Source organism: Orcinus orca, chromosome 21, assembly GCF_937001465.1.
Source record: "Orcinus orca chromosome 21, mOrcOrc1.1, whole genome shotgun sequence".
NCBI lineage: Eukaryota > Metazoa > Chordata > Mammalia > Artiodactyla > Delphinidae > Orcinus > Orcinus orca.
This window is the reverse complement of record NC_064579.1, coordinates 18,459,588-18,474,518: the sequence shown is the minus strand read 5'-3', so window position 1 is coordinate 18,474,518 and position 14,931 is coordinate 18,459,588. Positions and strand designations below refer to the sequence as shown.

Below are 14,931 nucleotides of genomic sequence, written 5' to 3'. Positions count from 1 at the left end.
ATGTGGTGCACATTTTTCCATCTCGTGCATGAGCCGTTATCATGAGAAATTTTGTTTAAAGCACTATCAAAATCAAGATACATTCTGATCAAACATTCCCCTGATTTACTAGTTTAGTAACCTTATCAAAAGGAAGGTTATATACAATAATAGCACAAACAAAAAGCTCCCCACACCCAATTTTGACTGCTCACACATTTTCAGATTAGATCATTTTGATTTTTTATCTTCAAGTTCACTGACTTTCTCTTATCTCTAAACTGCTACTAAACCCAACTGATGATTTTTTAATCTCAGACACTATTTTTCACTTCTAGAATCCATTTGATCTTGTGGTTATTGCTACTGTTGTTATAATTTCTTTTTCTCTGCTGAAATTTCTTATCCATTCATTAAAAGTCTTTTATTGGTGTTTTTGTTTTGTTTTTTAGGCAGAATTATAATAGCTACCTTAAAAATCCTTGTCTTCTAATTCCAACATCTGGGTCATCTCAGGATCAGTCACCACTGATTGCCTTTTCTTTTTAGTATGTTTCTTCATATGTCTGATATAATTAGACTGTATCCTGGACATTGTGAATAATACATTATAGAAACTGTGGATTCTGTTTTGTCCTTCTGAAGAATCTTTGTTGTTTAGTAGGCAGTTAATATGGTTGACCTCAAGCTCCAAATTCTATCTCCCCACAGTGGGCTACAGCTGAAATATCCTTTCAGTTCTTTCAGTTTTAGCTGGGCTGCTTGAAGTCTGCCCCAAAGATTTGGAGTTCTGAGATCAGTGAGAGATTTGGGCAGTATGGTTACTCTCCATGGCTTTCTTCTTTTTTCAGGATTTCCTCCTCACTTTCTAGACTCTGGTTACTCTGAACTCTGTCCTCAGATTCCTCAACTACTAAGACTAAAAGTTTCTATATGAGTTTTAATGGCACTGCTTGGGGCCTGCCCTAAGTTGAAAAAATGTTGAAAATATGATTCCCGGGCTTCCCTGGTGGCGCAGTGGTTGAGAGTCTGCCTGCCGATGCAGGGGACACGGGTTCGTGCCCCGGTCCGGGAAGATCCCACATGCCGCGGAGCGGCTGGGCCCGTGAGCCATGGCTGCTGAGCCTGTGGGTCCGGAGCCTGTGCTCTGCAATGGGAGAGGCCACAGCAGTGAGAGGCCCGCGTACCACAAAAAAAAAAAAAAAAAAAAAATATGATTCCCTTCTTACTAGAATTAACTCCCCTCAAGTTTCTGTGTACTTTTGGTCACTTTCCATTACCTTTAGATAATTTTTAATATTTTGTCCAAAGTTTAATTTCTGCGTGTGTGAGAGGGTTAGTCTAGTCAAGCTACTCCACCGTGACATGCTCAAACTCTTATTTTTTCCTTTCCCTCTTCCCAAATTAAGGACCTGTCTGGACTTTCCTAGATACAGATACAAAACTCACCAACATCCTACAGAAATGTTAATAAAGAAATCATTAAAATCAATGAATACATTCATACATCTTAAAATAGGCCTGAATTCCTAAAATGGACTCAGCATACCAGATGACCCAGTACCCACCCAAATGCTACGGAGTCCCTGGGTCAGCTCTAGTGTAGAGCTAATCAGGGCATGGGTTCAACTCCTTATTGTAGGAATTATATTTACTCAGTTATTCTAAACTCTTATAACACAGAAGAATATATTAAAATATGCTAGCTTAACATCATATTTTATTAACCAAATTATTATGACATGATAGCTTTCATAATGGGTGAAAAACATCAAAAATTACTTTTCAAGATATTGTTCTTTTATGGTATTATTATCATCAATATTAGCCTAAGGAGATTAATGCAGGTAACCTCTGTGATAATTTTTTCAAGCTCACTCATCTTGAAATCCATTTCATTTAATTAAAAGATTAGAAACAAAATGAGAAAAAGAACAATTTCATACCTTTACTTCCCTTTTCTCACCCACCTATTAGTTTACAGGCTTTTTTTTAATGCATATTTTATTAAGTGAACTGGATGGTGTTAAGGCAGGTTTTGCTTTATGACATTTCCTGTGTACTTTACCCCAGGAAAATCTCTGGCACTATTTGATGTATTTCTGCCACTGGGCTACTTAAAACATTACTGAGGCTTATTTTCCAAGATGGAGAAAAAACAAGCCTTCTTTCCATTTGGCCTTGTATTTCAACCCTGCCTTTGTATTTCATTAAAAAAAAATAGATTTTCTTTTCAGACTGCACAGCAAGGACTTATAAATTAAAATCTGCAGGTGTTCTTCTTACAGTGTTCTGCAAACCTAATGAGGTTCTGCAATCCTGTTAGTGCTGCTAGTAGAGAAAAAGGGGCATAGCACTACTTATTAGTGTTTATTTTTCCATCATGCTATTTCCTAATACTGGTCGTTAGATACTAAGTGGAATCGTAAGGAAGAGAACAAAGAAAACAGAGCATGTCTCTTTACTCCTTTAGAAAGGTGTAAACGTAAATATAAATAGACTCCAAGGTAAGGAATCAAGTCATGACTTCTAACCTTAGTTCCCTAACCACACCACCTGACAAAATTAAGTTGTATAGCTGTAGTCATTCACATGGGGGGAAAATAGGCAATGTCTTCTCATGTCTTATTTTTTCTTTATTATCCCTTATGCTTGTGTAAGTACTATTCCCTGTTTGTTTTTTCTTTATCCTGCTAAATATAATCCCCCAAGGCTTTTTGTTTGTTTGTTTTGTTTGTTTTGTAACCTGGTACCAGAAAAAAACCAGGGAAAACTTAAGATAATAGTTTAGCAGGCCACCAGCATTCATACAGTCTGATGCTACCTGTGTATGCAAAATGGCTTTCTAAAGTGTGGTGACTTGTTTGGAAATCGCCAGTGGACCTCAGACCAATCTAGGCTGTTGTGCAGCTCCTCAGCCCTAAATCCTAGTATAGATCAGCTTTAAAGCAGAGCAGCAGGAATTGTTTAAATATATCCCTTCCTACTGTTGTTCAGGAAAATAATTTTTCCCCAAATTCCTACAGATACAGAACCTTCTTGTATGCTCCCTTGTTTTTCATTTTTAGCCCAAAAATCCCCTCTAGAAGACCTTCTGTATATCCATCACTGCCTCTTCAGCCTCTCCCACCTCTCCACCTATGATTACCAACTCTTCTTTTTCCATGTTCCTTTTACTGCCATAGCCTCATTTCACACCAGTGTGCCCTTTCCATAATGTAGAAAAATGGACGAAAACTTAAGCATTTAGCAGAAGGTAAACAAAAATTTCTAATAGACAAATTTCCTCTTGACTCTCCCATGAAAATGCCCCTTCTGACTTTTTCCATGCTGAATTCAGCTCTCATCCCAGTGCACCCAGAGTTAGAGAATCATATACTAGAGCCCAAGTACCAGTTTTGAAGCTTCTCATTACCCCTGCCCATCAACTCAGGCCTTGTAGCACATACCATCCACACCCATTACCAATGCAGTTCTACACTGCTGTACATCAGGGTCCTCGACCCACACGGAACCTAGTTCCTGGTCTTTCTCTTCACTGAGCCTCCCATCCTCTGTTTCACTGACTTCAGCATTGACACTCTCGTGACGATTCATTCCAAAGATTCTGTCGACTCAGCTCAGCTGATCTTTTGCTCCACCTTAAATTATCTACAGACCAGCAAGGTTAAACACTGCTTCTACTACACCTTCATCCTGCATTGGAAATCCTTATCTCTAACTCTGAACGACCCTCCAGGAGCATGACTGTCCATTCTTTTACCAAGTACACTTTTCAATTTTAAAAGTTTTGAAATATACCTTCTCAGTTCCAAGCCCTCTCTTACTATTAGATTTAATTTTCTTGCAGTTAGTGTTTTATTTCTAAACCTAATAAATGATTTGCTTTTTAATACATTATTTTATAGTTACTGAATTCATAGACTATAAAGTATCATTTTTCAATCCAATACTAATATTTTCTTATAACAAAGAAACATATAACAAATATATTACCTCTAAGAAATTCCACATCTTGCCCAATTCCAACTGTAATCAGGACCCTCAGTTTTCTCTTTAATATTAGAAAATTACTGATCAATTCACCATGTGTAAATAAGAAGTGAATAAAAAGTCATTTTATAGGTCTAAGAACACATTTACTATTTTTCCTTCTGCTTTCTGCCTCCCCCCACTATTCTAATGCATACTCAGGAGTTGGGGGGGTATGGTGCTAATAGACCTACCATTAACTACACAGAGTCACAAAATAATAAGTACTAAACGCACTGACTTCTTTCTTCTTTCTTGGGATTTCTCATCTCACTCATATCAAACCCAGGAGAAGTGGGGTAGTTTCACCATGATTTTACAAAACCAGGGCTTGCATTTTCAGTAATATAGCAGATTAGACACCATGAATGGCACTCCTTATTAAAACAACTAATACACTGGGTGAAATATTTTAAATATCTTTTAAAACACCACTCATCCACACAAAAGAAAGGAATCTACAGATATCAAACAAAGGGAAAACAGGAACCCACAGAGATGAATGAGGACCAAACCTCACTCTCACCTGGAAGTTTCTTCCAAATCCTGGAGACTGAGCTTTTGCTTTGACAAGCGTCCAAGATATGGGAGGTAGGAGCCTGGACTCACCCAGCAGGGAATCTATGACTATAAAGGGCTATGCCTTCAAGGGTAACAGTGCATGAGAAATAAATCTTATTGCACAGAGGTGGGTGACAAAGAAAGTTTTTCTTTTGTTTGGCACTGAGTAGAAGGAAAGGAAAAAAATAAAAATACACAGAGAAACAAAGAACCATTCATGAGAATCAGGAGAAGCAAAAACAAAAATTAATCATCAAATGTATAATATTAAATAACTATACTTGACATGTTTAAAGAAATAAAACTTATTTCTGGGATATAAGCAGGAAATAAGAGATTATGGGACGTCCCTGGTGGCGCAGTAGTTGAGAATCCGCCTGCCAATGCAGGGACACGAGTTCAATCCCTGGTCCGGGAAGAACCCACATACTGCGGAGCAACTAAGCCCGTACGCCACAACTACTGAGCCTGCGCTCTACAGCCCGCGAGCCATAACTACTGAGCCCCTGTGCCACGGCTACTGAAGCCCATGTGCCTAGAGCCCATGCTCCACAACAAGAGAAACCACCACAACGAGAAGCCCATGCAGTGCAACGAAGAGTAGCCCCTGCTCGCCACAACTAGAGAAAGCCTGTGCGCAGCAACAAAGACCCAACACAGCCAAAAAATAAATTAATTTAAAAAAAACCCTCATTAAAAAAGATTATAAAAAGACTAAGAAGATTTGAAACAAGAACTTAATAAAAATAAGAACTTAAAAAAATTAAAAACATAATTAAAAATTCAGTGGATGGATTAAACATCAGATTAAACAAAAGCAAAGAAAAAAATAATGAGCCAGAATATAACTGAGTAATTGATCCCAAATACAGCTCACAGAGACAAGGAGATAGAATATACAATGAAATAAAGATCGAGAGACACAGAACATGATGAGAATGTCTAATATATGCCTACCTCAGGTACAAAAAGGAGGTAATAAAAAGAATGAGAAAGAGATAATAGACATACAACTGAGAACTTTTCAGACATCAGATCTTGGCATACCAGTGAATCCCAAACATGATAAATAAAGATACACACCTAAACACATTACGGTGAAACTACAGAATTACAGAGAAAAAAGTTTCATCTTAAAAGCAGCTGGAAAGAAAAGAGTGATCACTCCAAAACTTCAGCAATTCAGCTGATGGCTAGCTTCTCACTAGCAGATATGAAGCCAGAAAACAGCAGAGGAGTATTTTCCATGAGCTGAGAAAAAAAAATTGTCAACCTAGAATACTATAATCTATGAAACTATCTTTCAAGAATAAGAGAAAAGCACTAAAGCAGAATAAAGACACTGTCAACATAAAAATTGAGAGCATTTATCACCATTAGATGACCATTAAGAGAAGTCTAGGTAGAACAAAAATGATCCCAGAGGGAAGGTCAGAGGTATAATAAGAAATGTGAAGCAAATATACTGAAGATAATAATGAGTAAAGTATTTATAAGATATGAAAAACAACTGTGAATGAATCAAAAAAAAAAGATAGCCAAAAAATTTTTAAATAGGCAAAAGACACAAACAGATATGACATGGATTGAATGTTTATGTTCCCCCAAAATTCATATGTTGAAACCTAATTGCCAATGTGATGGTATTCGTAGGTGAGGTTATAGAGAAAAGACGGTGGTCTATGAACCAGGTAGCAGGCCCAGACCAGATAGCAAATGTGCCAGCACCTTGATCTTGCACTTTTCAGCCTCTAGAACTGCAAGAAACAAATTTCCGTTGTTTATAAGCCACCAAGTCTATGGTAGTTTGTAATAACAGCCCAAGCCACTCAAGATAAATAATTCAAAGAATTACAAAAGCCCATAAATACATGAGAAAATATTTAACCTTATCAACAATGGTATATAGGTAGGTAATCTTTAACACTTGGCTCTCCAGAGGGGAAAGCCCTGATTTGTAATGTTTGCTGATTTCCATGGGGTAAATATCATATGATGAATCAAACGACCAACATGATGTCACTGAACACAATCACACTGTGATGTCACTGGCTCATGAGAGCCCACCCCAACACTGCAAAATAAAACTACAGTGAGACAGCATTTGCAGCCACCAGACTAGTAAAAATTTAAAAGTCAGTCAATACCAGAGTTGGCAAATATATGAAACACTAGGAACTCTAATCCACTGTTTGTGGTAGTAAATAGGGTTAATCGCTTTGGCTGAATATATGCATATCCTACAACTCACAGATACCACTCCTTCAGATCTTTGTATTTTAGGTACAGATGCAATATTAACATCCAGGATTAGATTTGGTCTTTTCCTACATGATCCTGATAAAATGAAGTATAGGATTATGGTTGGTTTGGTTGTGCTTCTTGTATCTTTAATAGAACAACAACAAGATCCCTAAAGCTTTATTTTAGAGCCTGAAGAATAGAAAGAAAGCTTATCTCTGAGACATTCTGAGATAAAAGCCAAGGTGTCTTACCCTAGGTCCTTGACCCAGTCCTTTTTCTAGAACTCACACTTCTTCCAAAGTCCATCACAAATTGGAGACTTGAGAGAGAAAGAGAGAGAGAGAAAATGAAAGAAATGTGATTGAGGGAGGAGAAGGGAAGGATAGGCTTGTAGAACCCCAGTTAGCACTTGAATGCATTCCCCACAAAGTATTGTTACTTACGGAAGTTAGGATCCTGAGCTCTGTAAGTAATAAGTCACTTAATCATCATATATTTATTCTACACCATCATTATGTCAGGAATTGTGCTGGATATTGCAGATACCATGATAACAACATAGACATGACCCCTGTCTTGAAAGGGTTTATAGATTAAGGAAGGCAGACTTTAAACAAATAGTAATTAATCAAATAACTACGTGTGCAAAGGACAAGGAAAAGTACAGGATATCTGAGAATTGATTAACAGGGTATCAAAACTTGGTTTGGAAAGATGTAAGTCAGGGAAGCCTTTGCTAAGGAAGATATAACTTAAGCAGAACTCTCAGGAGTTATATGTGTGAAGGCGGCGTGAGAAAGAATATTCCATGCATAGAAAGCCAGTGAGTAGGTACACTAAGGTGGGAAAAAGCATAGTATTTTGGAAAAATTGCTTTAAGGGAATGAGCGAGCGGGTGTGATAAGCAATAATTCCTTCCAGAGAGGAAGTCAGAAGCAATCCAGCTTCTAAGCAGAGCCTTCTGAGCTATGGTTGAGAATGCGGGACTTGACTGTAAGAGTAATGGGAAATCACTGAAAGATATTAAGTGGGGAAGTGAGAACATGCGTGAAGAAGAAAAGACATCTGAAGACCAGGCTCTGGGGCACCCCACATAAAAAGGTCAGTTGATGAGTAGAAACCAACGGAGGATATTGAAGACGTGTCCAGTGAGGAATATAAGAATCAAAAAAGAGTGTTATTCCAGAAGCAAAATCAAGTAAGTGTTCCAATGTCTAAGATATGACAATGGAATTGGGCATTTGAGGTAAAATACAGAACATTGCAAGGGAAGAGGTCAAGAAACCGAGAAAAACCAGAATATTGGAAAAATTGTCTTTGTGGAAATTGCAATCACTGAGAATACTGACAGGTATCAAATTTAAAAGAGTGGCAGTGAGCCAGATGTGAAAAATCTTCAAGGGGTGAGGAAAAGCAGGAGCCATCAGAGGTCTACAGATGACGTAGTATGATGGCACCAGCTTCCAAGTCAAGCCAAATGACTGTGAATGTTTTGGGTGTCGGTAACATCAGGTAGGCCATATGAAAGTATCGGTAGTCAACTACTTATTAACCTACAAAAACGGCAGTCTCATATGGTTCAACCCAATATAACTGAATATATAAAACATACATTTGAATTGCAGTTGGCCTCATAAGTTGATATATATTTATGTTCGTGGTATTTTTCAGTTGTAAACTCCCTTTGATTAGGAATTCCTATTTTACTGCATGTGTGTCTTTCATGGCACCTAGTGGTCTGCTTGGTACTTTTAGTAGGTCATTTAGTACTTTTAATATATATATATTACTATAATTGCTACTGCTGACGTATGTTGTCATTTCAGGATAATAATCATTCGCCTCACCTTTCCTGTTTGGGAAATGATTGAGAAATATACACAGGCATTGGGTGGCAATAAACATCAGCTTTACTGCTGATTAAGCTGGAAAAGAGAAAACAACTTGGACCTGAGGCCAAGATGGGATGCCAACTCCTTCTCCTCTGGAATGAATTTATGCACTCAGTCATTTGACAAATGCAAACTGCTTCCCAGGGGCACAGCCAATTTCTAACATGACAGGGAGTAAACTGAGGGCAGAGTAGGCCAGGTTGGGGGGCAGCAGATGCAAGTACATACAAAAGGCTCCATTTTTTTTTACTACCTTCTCTCAATGTCTCCCAGAGCCACCTTTTCATGATGCTTTCTTCAAAGTCTTCACAGCCATGACATTAACATAGTATTTTAAAAATTTGTTGGATAGGTGCCAATTTTGGAAGATGTAGTCAAAGACAGCAATTACTTCCCCCTCCACTCTTGTCATCCAGGACTTACCACTGTGGGCACAGAGATCTGAGTGAGAGAGCTAGAGAAGTCAGGCCACACATGTGCAGTGACCCATCCAGCTATTTACCAATTAGGTAAGTCACTCTTCCCCTAGGGAAACATGAATTAAAGGTATTGGGGAGAAAGGTGGAAATTTTCTCCCCCAAGACATCTGATGGTTTTGTTTTTTTTTTTTAACATCTGACAGTTTTGTAAGGCCTAAAGCTTATACAATTTGGATGGTCCTCTTTAAAGACAAGAATACAAAATTACAAGTGTAAAATTGGGTAGAAGGTTTGGAAGATACCTGAGCAAGTGAAGGTCCTGAAACTTAAGCGTTATAGCTTTAAAAATTCTCCTCTGCTCTTCAGAAGGTAGACATATCTATTTTTATGTGTGCATCCCCTAGGATGCTATCAGATACAACAATTCAACTTGCAAGCAAACCAACTTGAACTGGCTTCAATAATAAAGAAGAGTAGTGGCTTACCATAATTAAGAGTCCAGTTGTTGGACAGGCTCTGTGTTTGGTCATCTATCAGCTTAATGTCATAATGACCCAGTTTCTTTCCTTCTCTCCTCTGTGCTGTCCACAGTACCTATTCATCCTTAGGCAGCTCCCTTCAAGTTTACAGCATGAATGCCAGCAGCAATGGAGACTAATAGCTTACTCTTTCCTGGTAAAAGAGAAAGGACAATTGCCTCAATCATAGAGCAAAAACCCTGAGATTCAAACCATGGCCTACTGAATTCAAGAGTCCGAGTGACTAAGGCCGAAGCCAAGCATGGTGGCAAGCGGACTAGGGTAACCTTAAACATCAGGCCAACCCGGGCCCACCTCCAGAGATGAGGCTAAGGATGGGGACATGGTTCATCCAAATCGCATGTCTGCTGTATAATGGAGGAGTGGAACTGAGGTTGGCAAAACATCCACAATATTAAACAAGAGGGTAGAGCATGGAATTAGTTAAATCTATTGATATTTTACAAAATAGTCATTTGATTTACATTTTCCCTTCCATCTTCATTTTTCTCTCCCACAAGACAAAGCCCCAGGGCAGGGATCATTTGTTCGCTAGTTACCCAGCACCTAGAGTAAGTACTCAGAGCTTACTGAGGGAAAAGTGCATTTACCACAAACTTATGAGAAACAACTGGTGGGAAGCATTAAATAGGTAATTATAATGGTTTATGTAAAATGGAACTATGCAGGAATATGAAGTCAGAACAAGAAAAAAAGATTTAGAGATTATTGAATTTGAACTGAATTGACGAATAATTTTCAGGTCAGAACTATATGTCTTATCAAAGAAAGTAGAAATAGACAAAAGGATTTTTTTGTAAAGTGTCTCTTCAGATTCTTACATGTCTGTGGTACCAGGGGTTCAGTAAGACATCAAAAATGATTAACAAAGTAACAGAAAGATAAGTGCAAAATAAGGATAATTAAGATAACCTTTTGATTTTTTTTTTTTTTTTTTTTTTTTTTTTGCAGTACGCGGGCCTCTCACTGCTGTGGCCTCTCCCGCTGTGGAGCACAGGCTCCAGATGCGCAGGCCCAGTGGCCATGGCTCACAGGCCCAGCCGCTCAGCGGCATGTGGGATCCTCCCAGACCGGGGCATGAACCCGTGTCCCCCGCATCGGCAGCCGGACTCTCAACCACTGTGCCACCAGGGAAGCCCAACCTTTTGATTTTGACATTACATGGGGGGCAATTAGATTAAATGTGAGCAATTAATTTATAGTTTTGTAATGGAATAAAATATCATTATACCTTGAGCCAAAGGTAATAATTTGACATATTTTTCTTTATAAAAGTAAAACATAAAGCAAGTAATCTTGCTTAGTGTGATAAATAAAGCTCCTGGAGGAAAAGAATCATGTAACAGTTTTGCAAGATTTCTGATTTTCCATCTATTTCATCTTTCATTCTCTAGATTCCTTCCTGAAAATATGGATAAAAATCAAAGCTTTGAAACTCAGATTACATTTTAGATATACTAAGTCTTTTCTTCTTAATTAAACAATTCATTGGTAAATACTTCTGGTAAAATTTTTTTAATTTATTATTTTTAAAATTTTTTATTTATTTTTTTGGCCGCACCGCGTGGCTTGCAAGATCTTAGTTCCCTGACCAAGGATTGAACCCAGGTCCTCTGTAGTGAGAGCTCAGGAGTCCTCACCACTGGACTGCCAGGGAATTCCCTAAAATGTTTTTTTTTTTTTTTTAAACTGGAACATTATTTCCATATTTCTTTCTTTTTTAGTGCAAACCTTTGAACATTCAGTTTTATTAAATCAAGTCATAGCTGTTCTAGGTAATGTGTTATGTGCGGTAGATTTCATTAAGGGTTGGGTGATTAGACTGCAATGATTTTAAATCACCTCAGGAACCCAGGAATGTTAGGTAGGAGATTAGAAAAGGTCCACAGCTTGCCAAGAACTTCAGCTATTCTGATAAACAATTCGATTCTGATGCTGACTCTTGCACATTAAATATGTTATCCAAGTCTTACACCTGATGCTTGCTGTGAAGATAGTATTTGAACCACCCTTCCTGCCGACATAATCATTCCTTTGTACACTTAAATACCATTTCCATGAATATGTCAGTGTGCCATAAACCATAGCAAAGTTTCCTATAGCCACATGCTTTGCCTTGGCCTTCCGTACATTTCTAGTACTGAAGAATCGAGTAGATTAAGAAAAAAGATGTAGGTGTAAGAAAAAAATGCATAGGGCTTCCCTGGTGGCGCAGTGGTTGAGGGTCCGCCTGCCGATGCAGGGGACACGGGTTCATGCCCTGGTCCGGGAGGATCCCACGTGCCGCGGAGCGGCTGGGCCCGTGAGCCACGGCCGCTGAGCCTGCGCGACCAGAGCCTGTGCTCCTCGGCGGGAGAGGCCACAGCAGTGAGAGGCCCGCGTACCGGGAAAAAAAAAAGCATAAAATGGTATAATTTTAGGGAAATAGGTTTAAATTTTAATTTGCCTGAAAATAGAATCAATGGTATATAATAGGGCTTTGAAAGTTAAATGCAAAGTTATATGAAAATTAGAATTTTTCATGCCTAAGAATATCATGCTAATTGATGTAAATTTTCTGTATAAAGATTCTGATTCTGCCAGACCATCTAACCAGCAATTAATATCCTCTCATAGGGAAAAAATGTGTTTGGTGACATGTTTAAAGTGCTCTCGGTAGTATTTAAGATGAATGATCTTCAAGGATGTGGAGAAAAGGAAACCCTCATACACTGTTGGTGGGAATGTAAATTGCTGAAGCCACTGTGGAAAAGAGTATGGAGGTTTCTCCAAAAACTAAGAATAGAACTACTATATAATCTAGCAATTCCACTCCTGGCTATATACCCAAAAAAAACCAAAAACACTAATTTGAAAAGATACATGCACCCCTATGTTTATAGCAGCATTATTTATAATGGTCAAGGTATGGAAGCAACCTAAGTATCCATCAAGATGAACGGATAAAGAAGTAGTGGCATATATATACAATGGAATACTACTCAGCCATAAAATAGAAGGAAATTTTGCCATTTGTAGTAATATGGATGGATTTTGAGGGCATAATGCTAAGTGAAATAATACAGAGAAATATATATACTGTATGATATCACTTAATGTGGAGTCTAAAAAATAAAACAAACTAGGGAATAAAACAAAAAAGAAGCAGACTCAAAGATATAGAGAACAAACTAGTGGTTACCAGCTGGGGAGAAGGGAAAGGGGAGAGGCAATAATGGGATTATATGAAATCATGTGCATGAAACTTTTGAAAACTGTAAAGCACCATAGAATTTAAAGAATCTTTCATTCAATTAAAAAAATGTTTTTAAAGATGAATGATCTTCAAACCAAATAGCTACTTATACAAAAGATGGGAATCCTCTACTTCTTTTTTCTTTTTTTTCAGACTTATTTTAAGGTCGAAGATAATTCAACCTATTTACACATTTGCACAGAGAAGCCCAGGTCTTTACAATAGCTCCTTATACCCTATATAATCTGCCCTACCCCCCTTACCTCTCAGACTTCTTCCACTTTTTTTACCCCCTCTTCCTTCTGCTCCACACACACTGACTTCCTCACTGTAGCCAAACATGCCAGGCACATTCTCACTGTCAACCCTTTGCCCCAGCTGCTCCCTCTGCCTGGAATACTCTTCCCTAGGCATCCACAAAACTAACTTCTTCACCTCCTTCAAATCTCTGCTCAAACATCACTTTCTCAATAATGCTTGTCCTGTTCATCTTACTTAACATTGTGACTCTCCCTACTCTTGATCCCCCTTACTCTGCTTTTTCTCTATAACATTTATTACCTTCCAACATCCTATATAAATTTTCTCGGGTATGATGTTTATTGTCCATTTCTCATCTAGAATGTAAGCCTCATGAGGGAGGAACCTCCTGTCTTTTTTGTTCCCTGCTTATCCCCAATGTTTGGAAAAATGATTAGCACATTGTAGGTGGACAGTAAATATTTTTCAATTAATGAACATTTCTATGATCTGCTTGCTCACTGTTCAATCAGGCACCACTGATATGTTTCAGAATCATGTGATATGTTTCAAAAGTCAAACTTCCTCCTCAGAGACAGGAACCCTGTCATTTACCAAAAACCAATCAAACAAACAAAAAACCCTAGGAAAACAGCCTTCAAACATCAATTCTCGTTTCCCAATCTCCAGCAAAAGGATTGTTTGGTTTTTCTAACCAAGTAATACAAATGGGTAAAATTGCAATTTCAAACACACACAAGAAAAAAAAGAATATATGAAGATTTTAGTGATAGTATTCTGAGTTTTACTGAAGCATTTAAAAAAAAAAAAAGCTAGCTGGATTTCAAAGAGGCTCAATCAGAAAGTAGAACCCAGAGGGTAGGATTTCCTGTTGGACTTCTAAGTAACTCATCCTACTAGGGCGACGGCGTCCATACAAGGGACGAATGCCAAGCAAATACATCTGTAAAGCTGTTTTTCAGGTGCGAAAGCCTACCCTCCTCCCAGGTTCACCCCCGGCTCTGCCAACCAGAAGCGTTTCATCAGTTAAGTGAAAACACACAGCTGCTTCCCATCAGTGAAGGAAGGTTCGCGGCTCTACCTGGTCATTCCACCTGTTGTCTTAAGTGCAAGGAACTGAAGCCTAAATTCTGTGCCTTGTCAGCTCGGCTGCTAAAGTCTAAATGGGTAATTCCCAGTCTTTACTATCCGTGAGAATTAATTATCCCCCCTCCGGGGTATCCCCCCGCCTCGACACCTGTTCGGGGACCCCACGGTCAGGACGAAAAACCTCACTCACTTCGGCCCTGCCGTCCTTAGAGCGCAAAGACGGGTCGCGTTCGCGTGCTACGCCGCGTTTTGAGACTCTCGTGGCTTGCGCCCGTTTCCTGGGCTTTTGGTATCGAGCTGCCCGAAGGCGGACTTCGCCCTGGGCTGTTTGCGGACGCTGCACGGCCGCACCGGAGTCGGAGAAGGTGCCCAGCCCCAAGCTCGGAGGTGGGCGCGGCCCTTCATGAGGCAACTCATCGGCTATAAGTTCCTCAGACGCACCCGCCGGCGCGAAGCTGGGGGCTGGAGCTCAGGCTCGGCGCAACCATTGCTCGCGGAGCAGTGGGGGGGTGGAGGGGACCGACAAACACCACGGTCCTAACGCAAGCGCTGACCCCCATCCTGTGGGTTCGTTCTTCCTCTCGGAAGGCTCCCTTGTCCTGCCGTGCCACCGAAAATCCCGGCCCTCTCCATCTCCTGCGCGTCCGTCTCCCCCCGCCTCGCGTGGTGCGGTCCAGCCC

The 14,931-nt window shown here is 39.4% G+C and overlaps 1 long non-coding RNA gene across 1 annotated transcript; it reads right to left on the bottom strand.

The window, feature by feature from the left end:
- Positions 1 to 6,434: 6,434 nt before the first annotated feature.
- On the bottom strand, positions 6,435 to 14,895 carry LOC117195648 (uncharacterized). Its single transcript, XR_004475415.2, has 3 exons — positions 14,442 to 14,895; positions 9,613 to 9,799; positions 6,435 to 7,135 (listed from the first exon to the last, which is right to left on the bottom strand). It is a non-coding gene; the product is annotated as an uncharacterized LOC117195648 (long non-coding RNA).
- Between the last annotated feature and the right edge of the window lie 36 nt (positions 14,896 to 14,931).